The sequence below is a fragment of the Chelonia mydas genome, chromosome 8 (assembly GCF_015237465.2).
Source record: "Chelonia mydas isolate rCheMyd1 chromosome 8, rCheMyd1.pri.v2, whole genome shotgun sequence".
In the NCBI taxonomy this organism is placed as follows: domain Eukaryota; kingdom Metazoa; phylum Chordata; order Testudines; family Cheloniidae; genus Chelonia; species Chelonia mydas.
This window is the reverse complement of record NC_057854.1, coordinates 75,275,234-75,290,363: the sequence shown is the minus strand read 5'-3', so window position 1 is coordinate 75,290,363 and position 15,130 is coordinate 75,275,234. Positions and strand designations below refer to the sequence as shown.

General features: G+C 49.2%; 1 long non-coding RNA gene across 1 annotated transcript; it reads right to left on the bottom strand.

Moving 5' to 3' along the window:
* Positions 1 to 3,112: 3,112 nt before the first annotated feature.
* Positions 3,113 to 12,632, bottom strand: LOC122461535. The gene is made up of 2 exons (XR_006283482.1): positions 8,984 to 12,632; positions 3,113 to 4,349 (listed from the first exon to the last, which is right to left on the bottom strand). It is a non-coding gene; the product is annotated as an uncharacterized LOC122461535 (long non-coding RNA).
* Positions 12,633 to 15,130: the final 2,498 nt, after the last annotated feature.

The window sequence follows — 15,130 nt, the reverse complement described above, 5'->3', positions numbered from 1 at the left end:
GGATTGGTTCCTGGGTTAGTGTTTCTGTGGTGTGGTGTGTAGTTGCCGGTGAGTATTTGCTTCAGGTTGGGGGGCTGTTTCTACGCGAGGACAGGCCTGCCTTCCAAGGTCCAAGGACAGTGAGGGATTGTTTTCCAGGATAGGTTGTAGATCGTTGATGATGTGCTGGAGAGGTTTTAGCTGGGGGCTGTATGTGATGGCCAGTGGCGTTCTGTTATTTTCCTTGTTGGGCCTGTCCTGTAGTAGGTGACTTCTGGGTACTCTTCTGGCTCTGTCAATCTGTTTTTTCACTTCAGCAGGTGGGTATTGTAGTTTCCATCCCACCATCAACCTCAGCCTAGACCAATCCACTCAAGCATTCCATTTCCTGGACGCTACTGCGCTAATAAGCGATGGTCACAAAACCACCACCCTATACTGGAAACCTACTGACCGCTATACTTACCTACATGCCTCCAGCTTCCATCCAGGACACATCACATAATCCATTGTCCTGTCCACAATCCTGAAGCAAATACTCTCCAGCAACCACACAACAAAAACACTAACCCAGGAACCTATCCTTGCAACAAAGCCCAATGCCAACTCTGTCCGCATATTTATTCAAGTGACACCATCATAGGACCTAATCACATTAGCCACGCCATTAGGGGCTTGTTCACTTGCACATCTACCAATGTGATATATGCCATCTCATGCCAGCAATGCCCCTCTGCTATGTACATTGGCCAAACTGGACAGTCTATACGCAAAAGAATAAATAGACACAAATCTGACAACAGGAATCATAACATTCAAAAACCAGTAGGAGAACACTTCAACCTCTCTGGCCACTCAGTAACAGACTTAAAGGTGGCAATTTTGCAACACAAAAGCTTCAAAAACAGACTCCAATGAGACACTGCTGAGCTTGACTTAATATGCAAACTAGATACTATTAACTTCGGTTTGAATAGAGACTGGGAGTAGCTGGGTCATTACACATATTTGAATCTATTTCCCCATGTTAAGTATCCTCACACTTTCTTGTCAACTGTATAAATGGGCCATCTTGATTATCACTACAAAAGTTTTTTTTTTCCTCCTGCTGATAATAGCTCATCTTAATTAATTAGCCTCTTACAGTTGGTATGTTACTTCCACCTTTTCATGTTCCGTGTGTGTACGTATATCTATATATCTTCTTACTATGTGTTCCATTCTATGCATCCAATGAAGTAGGCTGTAGCCCACGAAAGCTTATGCTCAAATAAATTTGTTAGTCTCTAAAGTGCCACAAGTACTCCTGTTCTTATTGATAACAATGCCTGCATCTGTAATTTTCACTCCATGCATCTGAAGAAGTGGGGTTTTTGCCCATGAAAGCTTATGCCCAAATAAATCTGTCTTTAAGGTGCCACGGGACTCCTTGTTGTTTTTGTAAAACTTGTTTTGCTCTTCAGCTCCCTCTGCAGGCACAAGCACAGAGTTTTAAAGGACAACTTTAAGATGATCTAGGATGAAAAATTCAGGGCTCTTGGTTTATTTTTAAAAGCATGATACATGTTTTCTCATGAAATAAAAGATGAAAACACTATTTGAATTTAAACTTCCCAGCTGCTCAGAGAATGCAGGACTGGGCAAGTGTGTGGAAATGGAAGTGTTACATTTGATTTCAAATGTAGTCTTAATTTGCATTGCCCAAATAGGATGAAATGTAAAAAGCAAATGCCCCTTGTAAGTGGGAGCAAAGCAAATTAGGTTCATAAAAGTCAGGTTTAATGAAACTAGAGTATCATATTAAAGTGAGGTCGGTGAGCGTGCTGATTTTCTCAATGGATTTTTCACCTGCTGCAACAAGCCTTACTCCCAGAGCAGGGCTGATCTCCCGAGTGAGGCTGGAGCCCAGTGGAGAGGTACCAACAACATCTACATTCACTTCACGCTCCATCGGAACCAGAAGGAGAGGAGTAATTCCATGGAAAGCAAGTCATCGCTGTTAAGGAAAATGTCCTCTTTGAGCTGGGAGAAGGGATCGGCAGCGGTGCTGGGGAGTTTGTTACAAATCACACAGCGCTGAGTGGAGCCCCTCACATCCTGGCCTGAGCTCCTGGCCGCAGCCAGGCGGGCACTGGAGGGGCACCGCAAGGCAAACTGCCCCACGGTTCCCTCCCCACACCACTCTGGGATTCTCCATTGCTTGAGGCTGGGCTAGTTCAGTCTCCACACGCAGCCGGTCCTTGGGCTCCTCCAGCGGGAATCTGTACCCAGGCAGGGCATGGTGTCAGTGCAGAGCACAGCCCAGGGTACAGAAATCTCCTTTCCCCGTGGCAGCTCCCATCCCCGCTCACCTGCCGGCTTCCTGCCACCACCCCCATCATGGGGCAGGACTGGCGTGAGCTCATTTGTGCTGCCTTGTCTCTCCCTCCTGCCCTGGGAACTTGTCTCTTTACCGTGTGCTGGTAGTGACTCATCTGGGAAGGTGTTTTCTTGGGTGTGATGTAAAAACAGCCCTGGGTGACTCCCATTGCAATTTCACCCTGGATTTTTAATTCTCCCCACCCCCCATTATCATCAATATATTTCTGGCTCAGATCCTCTCACTTTATAATGGAGAGATTCATCTGCTGGGCAGTGGTTCCCATTGCACTTGGGCAGGTAATTGCCGGAGATGTGATTTAGAAGACTTCGCTGGCGGGCAGGGTTTATAATGGAAAATACCATCACTTTGCTGCATGGGTTACGTATGCAGGCCCACTTCTAGTCGTTGCAGGCCAGGATGTTTCTGCATTGAGGTGGGGCAGTAGCACTCAGATTGTTACGGCTGCTGAGACAAGCTTATTATTTAGCAATTGCTGTTTCCAAGTGCTCTAAATGTGCGTGGGGGCGGGTTACTTGCACCAGTACTAGAGCCGAGGAGAGCAGAGGCTGGAGTTTGCTCCATTCTGATCAAAGTGTTATCTCAAATGGGAGCCAAGATACCTACACCCATTATACAATTGGAGTTAACAGAAGATAAACAAGCCCCTTTTTCTCCGAAGAGCAGACCCGCCCTCTGCTGTATCTGTCACCAGTGGACTGATGCAGATGATCTTCCCTGTGTAGTGTGCAAATAATAAAGACTGACCAGAAATAAGGGGCAAACAACAAGTAAGTGTATTGAGAGAGAGAAACTACAGCTGAGGGAAAGGGATAAATGAAAACAAGCAATAACTCTACAAACAACACAAACCCAGTAACACAGCAGCTCTCCCTATGAGCATAAACCACCCTGGCACTTGAAAATGTAACCCCAACTAAGAAAACCCTAATTATATCTCACTATATTCCCAACACTTCCGTGGTGGCAGCGAAGTCCAGGACCTCCACTCCGTGGGTAATTGGAGCCTGTAGAGGAGGAGCACTGGAGAGTCCCTCGATGACCGTTGGGATGGAAGAAGCAGACCGAGAACCCTCTGGTGGTTGTTGTTCCCAGAAACAGGAGCATATAAGGTGGAATGAGTCTTCTGTTTTCTCACCTCGGGAATGAATGATATTTTTCATTGGTGCACTGGTGCCACGAAGACACGAGACGCACAGTCACTAAGATGGACTGCACCATCAGTCTGTGATTACAGTCCTTTTATACAGTTTGTGGCGGGAAAACATGATATGATCCCAGGAAAAGCAGGAAACAGTCTGAGGTGGTTTGGCCTTGAGATCGCCCAGTGGCGGGAAAAAACCAGTTTAATCCAGTTACATCCAGGCCAAGTTGACAGTGCATAGAGGGGTCCCAAAATGGAGTCACAAGTTGACAGTTCAGACTCCTTTTTGGATTGCTGCAATATCCTTAGAAACTGATTATTGGGTCTGATACACACATGCAACTTAATAAATTATGAACAATATAACATTTCATATCCAACAAAAGGACTTTGCCAAGTCCACAGGGAGCCAGCTGGCTGCACGTGATCTTGACCTGAGAATGCCCCAGACTGCAATAGGGCTGGCAGGTGCATTTGGAAATTGCAGCAGAGCCAACACTAGTACAAGCAGTAACTGAAACTGTGTTTCCAGGCCCCAGAGATGTCACTTGATCATGGTTCTGAAAGTAAATATGCCACTCAGCTGACAGGGATCGGTAGCCCCTAACTCCAGTGGTTACACAGTGAACTTCATGCAGTTCATTAGCATTTTGATGAACTGCCAAAGGATCATCAGAACCCACGACAGTAGTTAAAACTTCCCAAATTCAGGTATACCAGTCTGGCATTCCTAATATGGCTTCAAATACCTTTTAAAATATTCTTTCCATTGTCTCAGGTTTGGTCCAGTGTACAACAACTTTATCTTTTAGAGCTTGAAGTCTCCAAGACAAGCAGCTGCTGTAGCTAGAATGTAGGAGGAAAGGAATAAATAGGTATCAGGAGAATTGTCAAACTATGATTGGGTTCCATATCTTTAAGATGACTTTTACAAATCATTTAATTTGGTAAAATAAATAAAAAATATATGGCTTCTGCCCTCAAACTGCCCATCTCACATGTGAAATTGAATGAACTTTGAAAGGGGGAGAAATAAGTGTGACGGGTTGGGTCACAGAAACCCCCTTGGGACTGCCATCTGATGTGTGGGACTACCTCTGAGCCCATTTTCCTTGGCAGCTTGGGACTTCAGTACCCTGCGTTGTTGAGCCAGACATGCTAGCCTGCTACAAACACAGGCCCAGGTCTGAACCATATCCCCCAAAAGCTGCAGGCTTAACTGAAAACAGTTTAAGAAGTGCTCCTGTCTCCAGCACCCGGATATTCAGTTCCCAATAGGGTCCAAATCCCAAATAAATCCATTTTACTCTGTATAAAGTTTATACAGGGTAAACTCCTAAATTGTTCGCCCTCTATAACACTGATAGTTGTGCTTCTCTCTGTTTGCTCCCCCACGTATTAGTTACTTACTCTGGGTTAAATTAATAAGGAAAGTGATTTTATTAAATATAAAAAGTAGGATTTAAGTGGTTCCAAGTAATAACAGACAGAACGAAGTAAGTTACCAAGGAAAATAAAATAAAACACGCAAGTCTAAGCCTAATACAGTAAGAAACTAAATGCAGGTAAATCTCACTCTCAGAGATGTTCCAATAAACTTCTTTGACAGACTAGACTTACTCCTAGTCTGAGTCCAGCACTCACTCACACCCCCATAGTTACTTTTCTTTGTCCCAGTTTCTTTCAGGCATCTCTTTGGGGTGGAGAGGCTATCTTCTGAGCCAGCTGAAGACAAAACGGAGGGGCTTCTAGGGCCTTATATAGTTTCTCTTGTACCACATCCAGTTACAAGATGGGTCTCTAGCCGCCTGGGCAAGTCACGTCTATGAATGATTCAGCTTTTTGCAGGCCGACACTATTGTTTGCATGTTAGTTTTGAACGTTCCCAGGAAAACTCAGATGTGGATTGGCGTCTCCCAGAGTCCATTGTTAGATAAGTACTCCCAATTACTTGAATAACCCTACATGCTATGTTGACCAAATCTGTCTTATGTGCTTCCTACTGCAAACACTTTAAATACAACCATAGAGCCAACGCTCATAACTTCGACATAAAAATGATGCATGTATTCATCCTATTGTATGCATGTAGTAGAACACAACCTTTGCAAAGATGTTACATGCATATCTAGCATAAAACATATAGAATCATAGAATATCAGGGTTGGAAGGGACCTCAGGAGGTCATCTAGTCCAACCCCCTGCTCAAAGCAGGACCGATCCCCGACTAAATCATCCCAGCCAGGGCTTTGTCAAGCTGACCTTAAAAACTTCTAGGGAAGGAGATTCCACCACCTCCCTAGGTAATGCATTCCAGTGTTTCACCACCCTCGTAGTGAAAGTTTTTCCTAATATCCAACCTAAATCTCCCCCACTGCAACTTGAGACCATTACTCCTTGTTCTGTCATCTGCTACCACTGAGAACAGTCTAGAGCCATCCTCTTTGGACTCCCCTTTCAGGTAGTTGAAAGCAGCTATCAAATCCCCCCTCATTCTTCTCTTCTGAAGACTAAACATCCCCAGTTCCCTCAGCCTCTCCTCATAAGTCATGTGTCCAGTCCCCTGATCATTTTTGTTGCCCTCCGCTGTACTCTTTCCAATTTTTCCACATCCTTCTTGTAGTGTGGGGCCCAAAACTGGACACAGTACTCCAGATGAGGCCTCACCAATGTCGAATAGAGGGGAACGATCACATCCCTCGATCTGCTGGCAATGCCCCTCCTTATACATCCCAAAATGCCATTGGCCTTCTTGGCAACAAAGGTACACTGTTGACTCATATCCAACTTCTCATCCACTGTAACCGGTAGGTCCTTGTCTGCAGAACTGCTGCCGAGCCATTCGGTCCCTAGTCTGTAGCGGTGCATGGGATTCTTCCGTCCTAAGTGCAGGACTCTGCACTTGTCCTTGTTGAACCTCATCAGATTTCTTTTGGCCCAATCCTCCAATTTGTCTAGGTCCCTCTGTATCCTATCCCTACCCTCCATCATATCTACCACTCCAGTTTAGTGTCATCTGCAAACTTGCTGAGGGTGCAATCCACACCATCCTCCATATATTTATGAAGATATTGAACAAAACCGGCCCCAGGACCCACCCCTGGGGCACTCCACTTGATACCGGCTGCCAACTAGACATGGAGCCATTGATCACTACCTGTTGAGCCCGACAATCTAGCCAGCTTTCTATCCACCTTATAGTCCATTCATCCAGCCCATACTTCTTTAACTTGCTGGCAAGAATACTGTGGGAGACCGTGTCAAAAGCTTTGCTAAAGTCAAAGAACAACATGTCCACTGCTTTCCCTTCATCCACAGAGCCAGTTATCTCGTCATAGAAGGCAATTAGATTAGTCAGGCACGACTTGCCCTTGGTGAATCCATGCTGACCGTTCCTGATCACTTTCCTCTCCAAGTGCTTCAGAATTGATTCCTTGAGGACCTGCTCCATCATTTTTCCAGGGACTGAGGTGAGGCTGACTGGCCTGTAGTTCCCAGGATCATCCTTCTTCCCTTTTTTAAAGATGGGCACTACATTAGCCTTTTTCCAGTCATCTGGGACCTCCCCCGATCGCCATGAGTTTTCAAAGTTAATGGCCAATGGTTCTGCAATCACATCTGCCAACTCCTTTAGTACTCTCGGATGCAACGCATCTGGCCCCATGGACTTGTGCTCGTCCAGCTTTTCTAAACAGTCCCGAACCACTTCTTTCTCCACAGAGGGCTGGTCACCTCCTCCCCATGCTGTGCTGCCCCATACAGTAGTCTGGGAGCTGACCTTGTTTGTGAAGACAGAGGCAAAAAAAAGCATTGAGTACATTAGCTTTTTCCACATCCTCTGTCACGAGGTTGCCTCCCTCATCCAGTAAAGGGCCCACGCTTTCCTTGATTTTCTTCTTGTTGCTAACATACCTGAAGAAACCTCTCTTGTTACTCTTAACATCTCTTGCTAGCTGCAACTCCAGGTGTGATTTGGCCTTCCTGATTTCACTCCTGCAAGCCCGAGCAATATTTTTAAACTCATCCCTGGTCATTTGTCCAATCTTCCACTTCTTGTAAGCTTCTTTTTTGTATTTAAGAGCAGCAAGGATTTCACTGTTAAGCCAAGCTGGTCGCCTGCCATATTTACTATTCTTTCTACCAGTTATGTCATATTTACACTCAAGCATATTTCTATAAAGCATTATGGGGTGCAATGTCACAATAAGGAAGGGGGAAAGGAAGGAAAAAAAGTTTAATTTAGGAAGAGAGTGTAGTTCACAACTGAAAACACCATCCAGGAAGGGTGCCTGTACAAAGTGCTCCTTCACTTTTAGTGCAATTACTTTATGATCTTAGGGAAAAAAAAATCCTTGATCCAAAAATACCATCTGGTACATAATAAGTATGACAGGAGCAAAGCAGGAAGGTGGCCATGGCTCCAGGGCCAGAGTTAAGGTTGTTTGGGAGACTGTAATTGTGAATTTCTATGCTGTCAAATGTTTGGGTTTTTAGAACATATCATTTCCTGTCTTTTAAATGGTTTGTTGTTGTTTTTATACAAAATTACAGTGTTCTTGTAAAGTTTATAGCACTTGAGTCAGTGATTGTTTGTTTTCAGTCCAATCGCAGTTTAACTTTTTTGTGCAGGAACTGTTTGACACAGAGAAAGCAGAATGTGGTTGTGGATGTGGCGGCTCCCAGTCATACTCCAAGAGAAGATCTTTGCTATTAAACATTCTCTCTCCTTCTGCTTTAATTTACTGTCATGTCTACTAGTGTTACAATGAGGTCAAAGAAACCTCGAGCTGGGACTTGTGTAAAGTTGCAGGAGTTATGACTGCTCTGTACATCTGTTTGACATTGCATGTAACATCGTTAGGGAGCATTATTCTAGTGTGAGCAGTCTGTTGGTGTAAGAGGGTGCGCATGTCTCTCCCCTTCTGACAGGGCGGGAGGCTGCACCTCCTCGCTGCTTGGCAAGTAGGGCACAGCTTGCAGCCTGAGAGTCCACCTGGTGATTAGTCCAATTAGTAGTTAGTCCTTCTGCCAAATCCCTCAATCAGGGCAGTGAGCAGGCCTGGTCAGCAATCAGCCCAGGCCTTAACTAGTCTTTCAGCCCCCTGTCCCTCAATCAGGGTGTTTCACAGTTTATATCTCAGGCTGAGTCTGTGCGATACAGCCCAGCAGTTCAGGGTGAGGAATTAGCAAATCAGCAAATGTGCCTGGCGCCCTAGCTCCGGCAGGTGCCAGACCAATTCAGGCCTCCTGGCCTATTAGTGGGGAGGTGGCCACCCTCCACAGGTGGGGTGCCCGGGATAGGGGGATGCAGGCCCTTCTACTCCACTGTGTCCCAGCCCAGGACCTTATTAGTGGCAGGGTATTCGCCACTAGGTCAGCAGTGATCCATCCGCAACATGCTGGCCAGCTCACAACAGTTCCACAGCCGAACCCTATTCGGCATCCCTGGGCTCCTTCCTACCCTCCCCAACTTGGGGTACCTGGGTTTCGTGGTTGTCCTCCCCTGGGTAAACAGCCCATGGTAGTTCACCCATGGTGTTGCTGGTCTCCGGCAATTCAGATAACTCCTCTGGTTCGGCAGCCGTATCCTTCAGTTCCAGGCTCCAGCAGCAAGGAAGAGAGGTCCTGCTCCTCTGGCAGCTCTCTTCCTGCTGAGCTAGGAGGCTGGCCTTTTATAGTCCCACTTCCTGTCCCGCCCCTCTGCTTCCGGCAGAGTGGCCACAGATGGTCTGGTTCTGCCCACCAGGGGTGATTTTGGGTCTTTCCCATTCTGACAGGACGGGAGGCCATACCTCCTTGCTACCCCGCTGCCCCCTCAAGTCTGGCCCCCAATCTTCAGGGCTGGCATTTTCTGCCTCCCCCAACTGGGAGAGCCCATCTGCTTTTGCGTTCTCCTTACCCGCCCTATGTTGGAATGGTAAACGTGAACAGCTGCAGAGTGAGGTACCACCTCGTTAGCCTCACATTGGTGTCTTTCATGTTCTGGAGCCACTTAAGGGGGGCACAGACTACCACAAAGATATTCCCCAGGAGGTAGTACTGCAGGGCCTTAATGGCCCACTTGATCGCCAGAGACTCCCTCTCAAAAGGTGGAGTAGTTCTGTTCCCAGGGGGGGAAAGTTTCTGGCTGATGTATAGTATGGGGTGTTCCTCAGCGTCAAAGGTCTGGGAGAGGACAGGCCCAAGTCCCATGGGCTAAAGCATCAGTCTGGACCACAAACTTTTGTTAGAAGTCCGAGCTATATAAAACTGGCTCACCGCAGAGGTGATCCTTCAACATCTGAAAGGTTTGGGTGCACTCCAGGGACCAATGGATGCATTGCAGCTGGCTCTTTGTTAAGAGCTCGGTCAAGGGGGCAGCAATGGAGGTGAAGTTGGTGATGAAGCGGTGATAATAGCCTACCAAGAACTGCCTTACTTGCTTCTTTGTAGTTGGGGCAGGCTAGTTTTGGATTGCCTGGACCTTCCCAACTAGAGGCCGTACCTTCTCCCGCCCCAGGACATACCCTAAGTAGGTGGTCTCCTGGAAGCCGATTCGACATTTCTTGGGGTTAGCCGTCAAACCTGTGGCCCGAAGGGACCACAAGACAGCTGCCACTCAGTGTAGGTGTTCTTCCCACCTTGTAAATCACCACATTGTTCAAATAGGCTGCAGCATATTCGAGGTGTGGTTGAAGGTAGTCCATTAACCATTGGAATGTCATGGGGGGCCCCCATGAAGTCCAAAAGGCATGTGGGTAAATTGGTAGAGCCCGCTGGGTGTAGCGAAGGCAGTTTTCTCCTTCGAGTTAGTTTCCAGTGGGATCTGCCAGTATCCTTTTGCAAGATCCAGGGTGGTCATATAGCCGGCGTCACCCAATCGGTCCAGGAGCTCGTCAATTCGGGGCATTGGGTATGCATCAAACTTAGAAATAGCATTAACTTTCCGAAAATCAATACAGAATCTTTGGATTGGGAACCAAGATGATGGGGCTCCACCACTCACTCTGGGAGGGTTCTATGACCCCTAATTCCAACATGGCTTGTACTTCTTGCTCTACTGCCTGCTGCAGTCACTGAGGGAGGGGTTGGGTGGTCTCCTGTACTACTTCCCCAGGTGGGGTACAGATGGTGTGTTGGACATGTCTGCCTGGTGGCAGCCGTGAATGTTTCGGGGAAGGCTTTTAGCAAGTATCTGGTCTGTTCTATTTGCTTGGGGTTGAGAGATTTGCCAAGGAGAGGCTCCTTTTGCCCCGTTGGAATAGGGGCCTGAGGTCCTAGCTCAGGATCTGGGGTTATCAACAGACCCTTCTGATCATGCCAGGCCTTTAAGAGATTGACATGGTAAATCTGGCGCTGCTTCTGCTGCCCTGGCTGGTGTATCTCGTAGTCTACAGGCCCAACTTGGCGAAGGACTTCATAGGGGCCTTGCCATGGGGCTAATAGCTTGGACTCCTCCGAGGGGAGTAATCCCCGGGTTCAAAGGTTCAGGCTCAGGTTCCTCGGTTGTAGGCTTGGGCTCCGGCTCCCTGGGCAGCCTGCAGGTTCTCCTTGGTTAGGTTACTGACCTGTCTCAGGTGTTCATGCAATTGCATTACGTATTGAAGGAGCCTGGGTTGGCGAGGAGCTCTGTTCCTAGGTCTCCCACATGAGGTCCAGTAGCCCCTGCGGCTGGCATCCGTACAGTAACTCGAATGGGGAGAATTGGGTGGAAGCTTGTGGTACCTCTCGAATTGCCAGTAGCAATGGTGGGAGGAGTTGTTCCCATCGACACAACTCTTCTGGGGGAGAATTTTTGCATCATCCCCTTTAGTGTCCGATTGGCCTCATGGAATGATTCATTGGTTTGAAGATGGTAAACTGAGGTTTGCAACTTCCAGATCCCTAACAGGTGACTTCTGAGCAGCCGGGAAGTAAAGTTCATTCCCTGATCAGTTAGTATTTCCTTTGTAAGCCTACCCGAGCAAAGATTTTTGGGAGTTCCACTGCAATACTCGGGGTGGGGATGGCCTCGGGGATGTACTGAAAGCCTGCGGTGCTCCTTGTGAGGAGTCCAATTAGATCCATAGTGATCCTTTCAAAAGAAGTCTTCACCACCAGCACAGGGAGCAGGGGTGCTTTCGGGACTCCAGCTGACGCAGCCCACTGGCATTCAGGGCAGGATGCACAGAAGTTCTTGGCGTCCTGGTGTACTCCTGGCCAGTAAAATCTGGCTAGTATTTGAGCCAGGGTTTTCTCTTGGCCCAGATGGCCTGCGGCGGGGATATCGTGGGCCATCCTCAACATGGTCTGCCAGTGACAGTGGGGTACCACAAGTTGTGAGTGGGGTTCATGGGTATAAGGGTCCTGGTAAGCCCAGTAGAGATGCTCACCCTTAAGTTCAAACCAGGGCCACTGAGTCATGCTCTGTGGATCTGTAGTGACACCATTGACACATGCCACCTGGTCATAGGCCCGGCTTAAGGTGAGGTCCTCTTTTTGGTCTCAACAGAAGTCCCCCTCTATGCCCCAGAGGGGTCCCTTGTCCTTGGGTGCTACTCAGGGTTCATCTGGAGGGTTGGTTGGCCCTCCCTCAGGTGGGTCTAGAGAGTCCCCGGGGGATTGCTCTTCCTTGTCACCCTCGATGGGTCTCCTTCCAACCCCAGCCTCTCTGGCCCAGTCTGGAGAGATGCTGCCTGCAGGACCTGGCTGAACTCCAGCCAGTCTCCCCCATGGATGACGGGATAGGGGAGGTTCAGGACAACTCCCTGTAATTTGTCAGGTTACTCCCTCAATTGTGTGGGTCAGTTGAGCACTGGGGTACACCTTCACATCCCCATATACACAGCAGAGTCGGATGGGCTTGTGGGTCAAGCGATCAGCTGGAACGAGGTTTTTCCCGCACCATCGTAGGCTACACCCCAAATCCACAAGGGCCTCCACTTGCCTTCCCCAGAGGCTAACTGAGATGATCACTTTGGGACAGGGAGATTGGTGGGCCTGGGCATCCCTGGCACAGAACTTGCCGAAGGAACAGTCCATGGTGGGGCACTGCCTCTGGAGGTGCCCTAATTGGCCACACCTGAAGCAGGGGCTGATCGTGGCAGGACCCGGTCAGTCCTCCAAACTCAGAGGATGATCTGGGCTCTCTCAGAGGAGGCCTTCGCCCACTGTCATGGCTCATCATAGGGCCGGGGGTGCTTCAGGGTCAAACCTGCGGAGCCACCACTGCATCAGCCATTTTCGCGGCATTGGGGTGGGTAGGGTATCACCAGAGACCTTGAGTGCCTTCCCACACCTGGCGGTCTGGGGGTCACAGGGGTCTCGGCCGTTAAGACGTCCTCCATGAGCCCAACTGCTGCCTTCAGGGTTGTAGGCCAATGCCGCAGGACCCACGCCCTCCCTCAGGGTGGGAGGATGTGGCTACATTGTTCCACTATCACTTGTTCGGCCAGTTTGATGCTGTGTGTCGCTCTGGTTGGAGCCAGCTCCAGCGGGCATCCTTAAGTTCCTGGGTGACAACGCAGAGTCGCACCCCCAGCGGATAAATCTTCCCCCGAAACCTATGCTGGAAGGTTTTGGACATTCTGGACGTAACACCCAAGATAGCAGCCTTAACTGCCCGGTAGTCTCGGGCCTCCTTGTTAGGAAGGCTCCAGTAGGCAGCCTGGGAAGCCCCCATCAAATACGTGGCTAGGAGCATGTCCCATTGTTCTGGGGCCCACGCGGCGGCCAAGGCAACCCACTCACATGCAGCTAAAAATGCCTCTGGGTCATCTTCAGGACCCATCTTTGTGAGCTGGACGGGTAGTGTGGGGGTCACTGGGGCTCCTGTGCCTCCGGGGCTGGGGTTCTGAGGCAGCAGGGCACATTGTTGGAAGCATTGCCTCTGCTGGTCCTGCTTTTGGGCTCCCAACTCCCAGAGTAGCTGCTGCTGCTGGGCCCTGAGCTGTTGAAGCAGCTGCTGCTGGGTTTCAGTCCACCACTTCATCAGCTGCTCAAGCTCCATCCTGATGTTCGGGTCTATTCCGGCTTAGGTACAGCCATAGACCCTCCCCTCTGTCTCAGGGGGTGGTCACTGCCTGCATTCTCCACCACAGGTAAGGAGGTGCGTGTGTCTCTCCCCTTCTGACAGGGCGGGAGGCCGGACCTCCTCACTGCTTCACAAGCAGGGCACATATCACAGTCAGTGAGTCCACCTGGTGATTAGTCCAATTAGCAGTTAGTCTTTCTGCCAAATCCCTCAGTCAGGGCAGTGAGCAGGCCTGGTCAGCAATCAGCCCAGGCCTTAATTAGTCTTTCCGCCCCGTCCCTCAAACTGTGAGACACCCTGATTATAGCTCAGGCTGAGTCTGTGCGATACAGCCCAGCAGTTCAGGGTGAGGAATTAGCTCCCAACCGGGAGCGACAGCAAATGCGCCTGGTGCTCTAGCTCCGGCGGGTGCCAGATCAATTCAGGCCTCCTGGCCTAGTAGTGGGGAGGTGGCCACCCTCCACAGGTGGGGCGCTTCACAGGGGGACGCAAACCCCTCCATTCCACTGTGTCCCAGCCCAGAGCCCTGTTAGTGGCAGGGTAGTTTGCCACTAGGTCAGCGGGGATCTGCCCGCAACACACTGGCCAGCTCACAATAGTTCGACAGCCAAACCCTATTTGGCATCCCTGGGCTCCTTCCTATCCTCCCCAGTTTGGGGCACCTGGGTTACACAGTCGTCCTTGGTCTCCCCTAAGTAAACAGCCCATAGCAGCCCCGGCAGTTCATCGGTGTTGCTGGTCTCCGGCAATCCAGGTAACTCCTCTGGTTGGGTAGCCGTTTCCTTCAGCTCCAGGCTCCAGCAGCAAGAAAGAGACATCCTGCTCCTCTGGCAGCTCTCTTCCTACTGAACTAGGAGGCTGGCCTTTTATAGTCTTGCTTCCTGTCCCGCCCCTCTGCTTCCAGCGGAGTGGCCGCAGGTGGCCTGGTTCTGCCCACCAGGGGTGATTTCGGGTCTCTCCCATTCTGACAGGGCAGGAGGCCACGCCTCCTCTCTACAATTAGTGTTTCACAGGTGGCTATGTGGTCTGGAGGAAAAATCACCAAAGCGGGAGGCAGATGGTTATACTGTTATTACTTTATTTTATTATTTGTATTGTGGTAGTCATGTACCAGGACTCCATTGTGCTACACACCGTACAAACACTGAACAAAGAGAGAGATTTGTAAGCAATTTGGGGCAGGGACTAAGTATAAGATAGAGCCAGTGGGTGGATGCAGCCAAACAGACTGGGGAGTACAAAGAAACACTGAGACAATATTGGTCAGCATGATAAGCAGTGGTCTGAGCACACCAGCAGCTCGCTGTTAGCTGATAGGTAGCAAGAAGATGTGGTGGCTGTGAAGACCCTGGAAAGTGAAGACAAGTAGTCTGTTTTATGTGATAGAGAAAGGGGAACCAGGACAGGGATTCAAAGAAAGGAGTGACACCATCAATGCAACAAGCTAGGAAAATGATCTTTGCAGCAGCATTCTGAAGGACAAGAGTGGGGCAAGCTGGGATTTGTTAAGGCCAGAGAAAAGGATGCTGTAGTAATTGAGATGTGAGATAATGGGAGCCCAGGAGAGATGGAGCTTTGTGGTGGGGGAGGAAAGGCTGTATCTTAGACGTGCTGTGCAGGAAACATTGGCAAAATT